Genomic DNA, 12,500 nt, shown 5'->3' with positions numbered 1-12,500 from the left:
ATTTAACGAGAAATCACAAAAATGTGACATAAATAATCCAAATATCACCATCAATCGGTTGTCACTTGAGGATTCAGAACTTTAGAGAATATCCTCCTCGTGTCAGAAGTGTTCACGTTAAGAGGCGGGGCCTAAGGGGTGGAGTCGAAGATGGCAGCCGAGACGTTTTTGTTCGTGTTTCTAAATGAGAGAAAGACACCACATCAAGACGTCTATGTGACATCACTACAGAAGCGGGCGTGTGACATCACTACAGAAGTAGGCGTGTGACATCACTACAGAAGCGGGCGTGTGACATCACTACAGAAGTGGGCGTGTGACATCACTACAGAAGCGGGCGTGTGACATCACTACAGAAGTAGGCGTGTGACATCACTACAGAAGCGGGCGTGTGACATCACTACAGAAGTAGGCGTGTGACATCACTACAGAAGCGGGCGTGTGACATCACTACAGAAGTAGGCGTGTGACATCACTACAGAAGCGGGCGTGTGACATCACTACAGAAGTAGGCGTGTGACATCACTACAGAAGCGGGCGTGTGACATCACTACAGAAGTAGGCGTGTGACATCACTACAGAAGCGGGCGTGTGACATCACTACAGAAGTAGGCGTGTGACATCACTACAGAAGCGGGCGTGTGACATCACTACAGAAGCGGGCGTGTGACATCACTACAGAAGCGGGCGTGTGACATCACTACAGAAGCGGGCGTGTGACATCACTACAGAAGCGGGCGTGTGACATCACTACAGAAGCGGGCGTGTGACATCACTACAGAAGCGGGCGTGTGACATCACTACAGAAGCGGCGTGTGACATCACTACAGAAGTAGGCGTGTGACATCACTACAGAAGCGAGCGTGTGACATCACTACAGAAGCGGGCGTGGCCAGAGACAGAGATTTATCCTATTCTATACCTTTACTTGTTAGAAAAACTAGATGAACTTCACAGCTCATTTTGTTTTTGTTTTTTTTGCCGTTTTCTGTTTAACTCGAACAGTTCCTGAGTTTCATCACACTTTTTGTCTTAAAGAAGATCTGAAACCCGTTTAATTTACGAAGGTCGGCGCGTGTCGGAGGCGCCGTGAAGGACGACGAGCGAGATTGGAGACATCCGCGTCACGTTTACAAGCCAGAACAAATAAATTTTACATACTGTGTGTCCTTCTTTCCAGCTTGAGCGACAATGTCGGTGATGAAGCACCGCAGTCCTTTCCAACTTCCACCCCTCTTTTCCCCCTTCACCACCTACCCCCTCCCCACAGCCCCCTCCACCTCCATCCTCCAGCCCTTCCACTCTTGTTTAGCGGCTAAGAGAAAGTGAACGCCGCCCGTGGCTTCTCGGAGCGCTTTGAAGCTGCCAGACGGCTCGTAACAAATGAGCGAATGTCAGGACGGAAAATGGGCCGGCCGAGATGATTAGTGTTCTGTTACAGTCTGGTAAGGTTTGACCTTTCGGGCTCGCCGTAATTCCCTTCCACAGTCAAAGTGAGACGAGGCCAGATGTAAAATGAAGGATGTTAAATATCTGTCACTCTGTTGGCTTCTGTCTCAACACATCTATTCATCTCAGTTCTTTGTATTTTCTTTACTTTCTATAGAGAGACTCGTCTCCATTTGATCCCTGCTGCAGGGGCTGCGGAGGGAAAAAATGGCTCTGTCAGGAACACGTATAATAGCAGAGTCCCTTGTGGAGGATGGAAACGTATTCGGCGGCAGCTGATGGGTCTCTGGAGCAAGAACGTGTGATGGAGTTTACATGTCACCAGATCAGAGAGCCAGTTTCATAAAGAAGAAAAGAAAAAAAAGAGCTTTGAGAGAAGAGAGCGACGTTTCAGGAGGAACTGTAAGGAAAGTTGCTGATCAGGAAGTCGCAGATATAAAGTCCAGAACGTAGAACATCTAAAGTTCCTCACACAAACGCTCATGATAACAAGCATCCATCAAGTCTCAGGTGTCCAACACACCGCCTTTAAACACACACACACACACACACACACACACACACACACACACACACACACACACACACACACGCACGCGGCCCGAGGCATCGCTCCTGTATGACGTAATAAAACCCTCTGATGTTCTTCATAGACGTGAACTTTAATGAGATGATATTATTGATTTATGAAATGTTTTATTATTTATGTCATTAAATGATGTTCCACAGCGTGTGTGTGTGTATGTGTGTGTGTGTGTGTGTGTGTGTGTGTGTGTGTGTGTGTGTGTGTGTGTGTGTATAAGTTATCAGACAAAACACACTTCACGGCGTGACATATTGTAGTTACTTTAAATGTTAATAATCGGCGGCACTGGACTTCACGATGCTCCTCCAGATGATATCACACAAGAAACATGCTAAAGCTCGAGATCTGAATCTAGCGTAGCTCAGATCCGCCCCCTTTTAGACAAACTCCGCCCCTGCGTATGCATAACTACTGAATAGCGGTAAGTCAGTAGTTCCGTGTGAAAGGAGAGAATAATGATGTGAAGCATTTCAGTATTAAATCCTCTCTGAACACTGAACTCTGAATTTGCCCACAAATGATAGGAGGGTATTTAGGAACAGCGTTAGTGTATAGCTTTAGCATTACTGTTAGCAACAGCATTATTATTTGTGTTAGTGTTAGCGTTAAAGCTAGTGTTAGCATTAGTGTTAGCATTAGTATTTGTGTTAGTGTTAGCGTTAGTGTTAAAATTTAGTGTTAGCGTTAAAGGTAGTGTTAGCATTAGCATTAGTATTTGTGTTAGTGTTAGCATTAGTGTTAGCATTAGTGTTATTGTTAAAGGTAGTGTTAGCATTAGCATTAGTATTTGTGTTAGCGTTAGTGTTAAAATTTAGTGTTAGCATTAGTGTTAGTGTTATTGTTAGTGTTAGTATTAGTATTAAAGTTAGTGTTAGCGTTAGTGTTATTGTTAAAGGTAGTGTTAACTTAGTGTTAGCATTAGCATTAGTATTTGTGTTAGTGTTAGCATTAGTGTTAGTGTTAGCGTTAGTGTTATTGTTAAAGGTAGTGTTAGCATTAGCATTAGTATTTGTGTTAGTGTTAAAATTTAGTGTTAGCATTAGTGTTAGTGTTATTGTTAAAGGTAGTGTTAACATTAGTGTTAGCGTTAGCATTTGTGTTGGTGTTAGCATTAGTATTAGTGTTAACATTAGTGTTAGCGTTAGTGTTAGCATTAGTGTTAGTGTTAACATTAGTGTTAGTGTTTGTGTTAGTGTTAGCATTAGTATTAGTGTTAACATTAGTGTTAGCATTAGTGTTAGCATTAGTATTAGTGTTAACATTAGTGTTAGCGTTAGTGTTAGCATTAGTATTAGTGTTAACATTAGTGTTAGCGTTAGTGTTAGCGTTCTCTTGCTGTGAAACGCAGATCATCCTGTGATTCTGTGGAGCTGCTGATTCTCAAATCCTTGACTGTGTTAAAAGGTTTAAATTATTCAGCCGTGCTGGAGGCCGAAGCCAGGCTGAGAGCTGGACACACATCTGCTGAAGAGGATCAGGACCCGATTCAATATTCAAGAGCTGCAGTGTGATCAATGCAGCAGAGTCCAGCACACAGCGCCGTGGGAACCATCACCATTCACATCTCGTCACTGCAACAACCAACTCGCTCAAATAATTAGGATGCAGTCGTGGTTTTAGGTTTTATTCCATTCTCCTCCAGCCAAGAAGTCATGTACACCTCTGTGAGATTTATTAAATATCAAACACTCAAGCAAGGAGTTCTGGTGAAGCTGAAGAACACCACGGAGAAGAACATGGGACCTGATGGGAACCCTGTGGAACATCATGGTTCACTTTTTTAGGCTCTGGTGAATATCTAATAATGTTTTATTAGTGCAGTAGCAGGAACAACAGCGCTGTCTGTTAGCATCTCGCTAATTCCTGATCAACAACTGAATAAATATTCAGTCATGTTTTAGCTGATGTTTGTTGTTGATCAATAGAGCTACTCTCCTGGTACTCTCCTGCCATGAAGATGATTTCTCTCTACTTCAGTCTGCTATGTTGCTCCATATCGCCCTTCATTCTCACTTAGCATTATTTCTACACTCTGAACTTTAGTGTTAAGAAATGCTTTTACTCCATTTAGCCTTCAGCAGGTTGGGTCTTTCTGTGCTACACACCATCTAACACACTGCCTCAGTGTTCCTCATTGTTCCTCAGTGTTCCTCAGTTCCTCAGTGTTCCTCATTGTTCCTCAGTGTTCTTTAGTGTTCCTCATTGATCCACATTGTTCCTCAGTTCCTCAGTGTTCCTCATTGGTCCTCAGTGTTCCTCATTGATCCTCAGTGTTCCTCATTGGTCCTCAGTGTTCCTCATTGGTCCTCAGTGTTCCTCAGTGTTCCTCAGTTCCTCATTGTTCCTCAGTGTTCCTCATTGTTCCTCAGTGTTCCTCAGTTCCTCATTGTTCCTCATAGTTCCTCAGTGTTCCTCAGCATTGCTTAGCTTCTACCTTAGTGTACCTGTAACCCAGTCCTACACACACACACACACACACACACACACACACACACACACACACAAGAGTACGCTGAAGTGATTCAGATGCACCAGAGGACTCGTACTTGTCAGAATGAGTCGTGTCAATGCCGCTGAAGTGTGTGTGATAAAAGTAGAAGCAGTAGAAGAATTTTTCCCTCGGAAACCTGCGAACTCGTCACTCGCAGGAGACAGAAGGCACGTCGAAAAAAAGGCTCAGAGTAAATAAACAGCGACAGCCATCACACCGACTTCACTTTTATTCCTCATGTACACGTGGGGAACCTTAGAGAGAACCCAAAGGATTACTTTCACATCTCAGTTAATTCACAGGATTCATTTTTTTTCCTCATTCAGTAGATTTATTTTCTTTTTGATTCTCACCTGAACTTCTTAATGAAATGATTATTTTTTTACATTTAATTATTTAACACATGCTGCATGTTTATTTCCACATGGAGTTCGGTAGAACTGAGGCAGAACGTGATGAGATACGGCTTCAGATGTTCTTCACATATGATTACACACTCACTCACGTATCACACGTGAAGTCTAGACAGGTCACGTGTAACACCATGGATAGATCCTCCACTGACCCCCAGAGAGCTCATATTTAGTCTCTCTCTCTCACACACACACACACACACACACACACACACACACACACACACACACACACACACACACGTCTCCCATCACGTCCTGTCCCCAGGTCATTTATCAGATCTGTAAACCGGCTGGAAATCCTGTTAGCTTGTGAGTGTGTGGTGAATCAGCAGGACGTGTGCCGTTAGTGCGACAGCGTCACGCTGCTACAACACTATTAGAATAAATAACCTAAAGGCCGACGTGAAGACGCACGAATCGCTTTCACACGATCGGAGCAGGACGAGAAGCTCTTCAGAATTTAATATCTGAATTCAGAAGCACTTGACCTCAAACACCAGGAGAGTTTAAAGAGCATCGAAGGCCTTCGCTGCTTCACCGTGTCCTGTAGCCGTGTACGAGTCGAGCGTATTCATAATTCATATCTTATTTCTCCCTCTGTGTTTCTGCAATTGTTATGATTTTTCCCCACGAGTAAACACGTGATGTATGAGACGAGATCTGGATGTGATGAGTAATAATTTAACAGGAGTGAGATGAGGGTCTCACCACTTTGAGTGTTATTGTGTATCATGACTTCTGTTCTCTCCACATCAGATGAGCTCGTCTGCTTCGTTTATGCCGTCTGCTTCTCCCATGATGGTCACAAACAAGATCAACAGCCATCAGATTAGCAATACACACACACACACACACACACACACACACACACACACACACACACAGAGAGAGAGAGAGAGAGAGAGAGAGAGAGAGAGAGAGAGAGAGAGAGAGAGAGATTATACAAGTCCTTATCATTCTCACATGAACATCAGTCAGGAGTTCAACATGATGCTGAAATAAATTGAAAACATTTCTATTGGTTTCTGGCTACAACTTGATGCAGGCCTTGATTCTTTCCATACATTCCTGGACAAGTTCTCCTCAATTGTGACTTCTGCCAAAACTTCCTTCTACAAGGAAAAGCTTGATGATTCGGCACAAGACCATCGGAAGCTCCAAAACATCATCTTTTCTCTACTCAACCCCCCCCCCAAGGTCCGCCTGCTTCATCCTCCCTGACTGCAGAAGACTGTAGGTGCTTCTTTCTACCATGAGAAGATTGAGGAAATCTGCAGGACCTTCACTTCAGCCCCGACAGCACTTGTATCTCACAGTCTGGATTCCCCACTCCTTCACTGTCGCTTTTCTCAACTGTAGCAGCAGAAGAGATTTTACGACTCCTTCAGTGTTGCAATCCTACCGCCTTGTCAAAATCCTACGGCATTGTCTATAATCAACTGTCTGTCTCTCTCTCACAGAACATCCTCCAAGATCCCAACAGTCTGGCTGTAAAGCAGCTCATTCCACAGACAATGTACTTTTGGATGTCTCTGAGAAGCTACATACTGCTACATCAGCCAAACTGTCATCCGTCCTCATCCTCCTTGACCTTTCAGCACCGTTCGATACGGTCAACCACAAGACTCTCTTATCCACCCTCAGGAGTCTTGGGATTTGTGGATCAGCTTGGGAATGGTTCGCTTCCTACCTGGAAGGACGCTCATATCAGGTAACATGGAGGGGAGTGACATCTGCTCCACGCAGACTCTCCACTGGTGTCCCACAGGGCTCAGTACTCGGTCCTCTTCTTTTCTCCCTGTATACTCACTCTCTTGGGGAAGTTATTTCCTCACATGGGTTCTCTTACCACTGCTATGCTGATGATACACAACTTATCTTCTCTTTCCCACCCTCAGATGCCACAGCTTCTGATCGGATCTCAGCATGTCTGGCAGAAATTTCATCATGGATGACTGCTCATCAGTTAAAGCTCAATCCTAGCAAAACTGAACTGCTGATCATCAGGTGATTCATCCCCAGGTCACGATCTTGCTGGGTCTTTGCACAACGATCTGATCTCCCCTTCAGCCACAGCTCACACCCTTGGGGTAACCATGGACAATCAACTGTCCTTTTCCTCTCATGTCCCTAATGTGACTCGCTCATGTCGGTTTCTTCTCTACAACATTAGAAGGATTCGGCCATTTTCCCCACACAGACTGCTCAGGTACTTGTTCAGTCTCTTGTCATTTCTAGACTGGATTACTGTAACACACAGCTGGCAGGTCTACATATGAACGCAATCTGTCCTCTACAAATGATCCAAAATGCAGCTGCACGGCTTGTTTTAAACCTGCCAAAGTTCTCGCAGCATCCCGCTGCTGTGTTCCTCAACTGGCTTCCGGTAGCTTTGCTCATCAGATACAAAACACTACAAAGCCTACAAAGCCAAAAATGGACCAGCTCATCACTCCTCACACTGCACCTCACACCCTCAGATCTACAGCACTGCCCCACTGGTCCCACCATCTCGGTAAGTATACTACAAGTCTCTTCTCTGTTCTGGCACCGAGGAGGTGGAATGAACTTCCCCTAGAGGTCCAGACAGCTGAGTCACTGGCTATTTTCAAATGACGGTTGAAGACCTACTTATTCATGAAACACTTCAACTAGCACTTCCTTCCTTGTTTGTTGCATATATGTTTATAGGAAAAAAAAAAAACTTGAACAATGTTTAAACTCATGGTATCTTCGGTATGACCTAGTGAACCAGCATTAATGTATCTAATGATAGAGACTTAAGCACTTCTGTACGTCGCTCTGGGGCATCTGCCAGATGCTGTAAATGTAAATGTACTGGTAGCTACTGCACTTCTGGTGGTCTGTAGTGGTCATGTAATACAACATGATGTTTCCTGAAGGTTTTGCATTGTTCCTGATGGTTCCTGAAGGTTCAGCATTGTTCCTGATGGTTCCTGAAGCTTCAACATTGTTCCTGATGTTTCCTGAAGGTTTTGCATTGTTCCTGATGGTTCCTGAAGCTTCAGCATTGTTCCTGATGGTTCCTGAAGCTTCAACATTGTTCCTGATGTTTCCTGAAGGTTTTGCATTGTTCCTGATGGTTCCTGAAGGTTCAGCATTGTTCCTGATGGTTCCTGAAGGTTCAGCATCGCTCTTGATATATAGAATATAACGTATATGTGTAAAAATATGTTTATTTTTTAACTCTCAAAGCACAATACATTTTCTAATCAAATTAAATACATCTAATCAGAGATCGTAATCTAAAATCTTAACCATGTGACGTAATCTGATGGCTCCACCCCTTCAAAGAAAGTTTCTAGGACATCACTATTGGTGTTATGCTACAAGCATGTGATTTGAGGTACAATAGAATAGACAGTCATGTGTCTTTGAGTTGCCATCACTCCGTCCCTAATGGGACTTCTGTCTTGATAGATCCTGTTGTTTATCGTCTGCATCCTGGATGTTTTCTCAGTTTTCTCAGCGCACTGAAGTGAAAGCGGTTCCTCCGAGACAGAGTGATGACGTTCTTTCTTTTCCATCCTGAAAGCTTTTTACAGCCTGTCACCAAACACATCACAGTTTTTCCTTGTCTGCTTTTTTAGTGCTGGTGAAAAGAAAGCCCTGACACGGATGCTCCTCTCTCACGGCTCCTGTCCTTCTGCTCTCGCACCTTTCTATCTCACCACATCTCATCTATCTACTCATCCTTTACATCACAAACACCTCCTGCAAGCCTGCGTCTGCTGCTGCGCGTAAACGCACTACCTGTTCCTGCTGGACAGAGTTTAGAAGAAGAAGAAGAAGAAGAAGAAGAAGAAGAAGAAGAAGAAGAAGAAGAAGAAATAATTTCTCTTAAAGTTTATCCTGACACTAAAGAGAAAACTCATGAAGGAAAAAAACAATGGTAGGTTCAAGACAAATCCAGCATTGGCCGATAGTTATTTAATGAATTAATATCTAATAGGCTGATTATTTTTTATTTTTTTAATATGTAAAATATTTTTTATTGAGGTGAACATTAACACAATTCAGCATGCACGATAATTCTGATTGCAGTTTACCAAACTTCATTTAAAACACAACTAGAACAAGAAAAGCAACATTAGCCAACGCAACCCAATATATTAGCACATATCCATCGATAGCTAGCTAACTAGCTTTAACCTAAACTAGCTTTTCTTGTATGTATGTAATTGTGTTCCATGCTACGTGACACTCCTTGTGTCCTTGACAACCGGTGTTGTGTTCAAACTGCAGCGTCTTTCACGTCATCATTTATAGCCTCGTGGAAAATTCTACTTCCTCCATCTCTCTATTTTTATAGTCTGTTAGTTCCTCCTTTGTCTCCTACTTCTTGCTCTTTGTAGTCCACTAGGTTCTTCTATTTAATCGTCTTGTTTTTCTTTGTTTTGTGTAAAATTTGTTCAGTGAATAATTACAAACCTGATGATTTGATCTCCAGATTTAGCGTGACTAGCTCTACATCATGACAGCAGGCTTTTATGACTGAAAAACCAAACATTTCTACACAGAATTTATTTTGCAGTTCAGTTACTCTCTGTTTCACAATTCGATTCCCACGTGACCTTCGGGTCAAATCGCAAATGATTCTCTTTCTGTTTAAAACATGGTTCACTATTTGATTCAACTTTGATTTTCTATTTGATTCACTGATATACACATGATTCACTATACAATTCACAAATGATTCACACACAACATTCACTATCTGACAGAATTTGGCAGACTCCCTCAGCTGGAGTGACTTACAGAAGAGCTTTGGAATTGATCTCTATCAGCAGATACATCAATAGCAGTTCATTAGGTCACACACTAAAAATCACCATCAGCTTAAAACTCTATCAGGACCTGATTTACTAACCGATTAACTGTCACTGATTCATGTGATTCACTGTTTGATTCATGAGATTAACTGTCACCGATTCATGTGATTCACTGTTTGATTCATGAGATTCACTGTAACTGATTCATGAGATTCACTGTAACTGATTCATGAGATTCACTGTAACTGATTCATGAGATTCACCGTAACTGATTCATGTGATTCACTGTTTGATTCATGAGATTAACTGTCACCGATTCATGTGATTCACTGTTTGATTCATGAGATTCACTGTAACTGATTCATGAGATTCACTGTAACTGATTCATGAGATTCACCGTAACTGATTCATGTGATTCACTGTTTGATTCATGAGATTAACTGTCACCGATTCATGAGATTCACTGTAACTGATTCATGAGATTCACTGTAACTGATTCATGAGATTCACTGTAACTGATTCATGAGATTCACCGTAACTGATTCATGTGATTCAATGTTTGATTCATGAGATTAACTGTCACCGATTCATGAGATTCACTGTAACTGATTCATGAGATTCACTGTAACTGATTCATGAGATTCACTGTAACTGATTCATGAGATTCACTGTAACTGATTCATGAGATTCACTGTAACTGATTCATTAGATTCACCGTAACTGATTCATGTGATTCAATGTTTGATTCATGAGATTAACTGTCACCGATTCATGAGATTCACTGTAACTGATTCATGAGATTCACTGTAACTGATTCATGAGATTCACTGTAACTGATTCATGAGATTCACTGTTTGATTCATGAGATTGAAATCATCATCAGTAGCGGCATAAACATTTATATCTTTCTTTTATAGGTGCTAATGTGCTAATTTTTTAAAATAAATATTTGCATTTTAACCTGCAAAATAAAGCATGTACTTCAACTTTAGAGAAGATTAATAGAGGTTTCAGTCTGGACTCAGAGATGGAACTTTAAGGTGTAAAAAAGTTTTCTTTACTTTCTTGGTGACAGCTTCAGTGAGGACACACAGGACGGTGGCTTAGTGGTTAGCATGTTCTCCTCACACCTTCAGGGTCGGGGGTTCGATTCCCACCTCCGCCTTGTGTGTGTGGAGTTTGCGTGTTTTCCCCGTGCCTCGGGGGTTTCCTCCGGGTACTCCGGTTTCCTCCCCCGGTCCAAAGACATGCATGGTAGGTTGATTGGCATCTCTGGAAAATTGTCCGTAGTGTGTGAGTGTGTGTGTGTGTGTGTGTGTGTGTGTGAGTGAATGAGAGTGTGTGTGTGCCCTGTGATGGGTTGGCACTCCGTCCAGGGTGTATCCTGCCTCGATGCCCGATGACGCCTGAGATAGGCACAGGCTCCCCGTGACCCGAGAAGTTTGGATAAGCGGTAGAAGATGAATGGATGAATGAATGAAGAGGCAGGAAATAAAATGTTTTGTGACGATTCAGACAGATGTAAAGTAAGAAAGAGAGAGTTAGCTGACGTGAAGCTGAGGTTTTCTCCTGATTGCATTAGAAACGATTTACACATGCGTCTGTCTCAGGCGTGTAACGTTTGAACAGTACAGAGTTACACACGCAGTAACACACACACACACACACACACGCACACACACACACAGAGAAACACTCAACTAAGCAACAGGAAGTCCATCTAAAATACACAAACGTGATGGAGAGCATGTTCAGGGGAAGGACATCAGAACGAAACGTGTCAACACACAACCTCCGTGAGATAAAAGACGAGGCTGTCGAGCAGACAGGACGATTTCTCCGTCTGAAACCTACAGCAGGTTTTCCGTCACTCGGCAGAGACGACGTGTCCCTCGAACGTGCTCCTGACAGAGACACCTGTGGAACAGAGACTCAACAGGTTCTCAGCAGAATGAACGTCAGTGGCGTGTAAAGTCAGTCAGCTCCGATTCCTGTCACGCTGAAGCTCTTTAACCCCCCGAGCCGTAAGAAACAGACGCTTCTTCGCCCTCCTGCTAAACACCGTGATGTATTACTCACACGTTTCACAAGATGGAGCGAGGATCTCTAACGTCGCTCAGATCCCAGGAGGTTTGCGGCTGTCTCGGTTTCTCTGCGCTCGGATCTGATGCTGTCTCTCCCACCATGCCCCCCCACCCCCCCACCCCCAACACTCGTGTGTTGAGAAATTCACAAATGTATCAGAAGATCATTGAAGTTTTTTTTTTCATACTTGAAATCTTGTGATGCTCCATTTTTTATTTTAATGTCTTTGTGTTTTTCTCTCTCCAACAACACACAGACTCCGGTTGTGTTCTCGAGGTCTCTCTGGCACTTCCTCCCAGAATACAGAAATATGCTAATAAGCTGAAATGATTGCTGGACCAATTAGATCACCAGAACAACGGTCAAAGGTCAAACAGGCTGCTGCCTGGTTATATAACACACTCAAAGTAATGAAACAAATGAATCATTTGACTGATTGATGATGATGATGATGATGATGATGATGGGGGGGCATGGTGGCTTAGTGGATAGCATGTTCACCTCACACCTCCAGGGTCGGGGGTTCGATTCCCACCTCTGCCTTGTGTGTGTGGAGTTTGCATGTTCTCCCCGTGCCTCGGGGGTTTCCTCCGGGTACTCCGGTTTCCTCCCCCGGTCCAAAGACATGCATGGTAGGTTGATTGGCATCTCTGGAAAATTGTCCGTAGTGTGTGAGTGTG

This window comes from Tachysurus fulvidraco, chromosome 1 (assembly GCF_022655615.1).
Source record: "Tachysurus fulvidraco isolate hzauxx_2018 chromosome 1, HZAU_PFXX_2.0, whole genome shotgun sequence".
Taxonomy (NCBI): Eukaryota; Metazoa; Chordata; class Actinopteri; order Siluriformes; family Bagridae; genus Tachysurus; species Tachysurus fulvidraco.
This window is presented reverse-complemented; position numbering follows the sequence as displayed.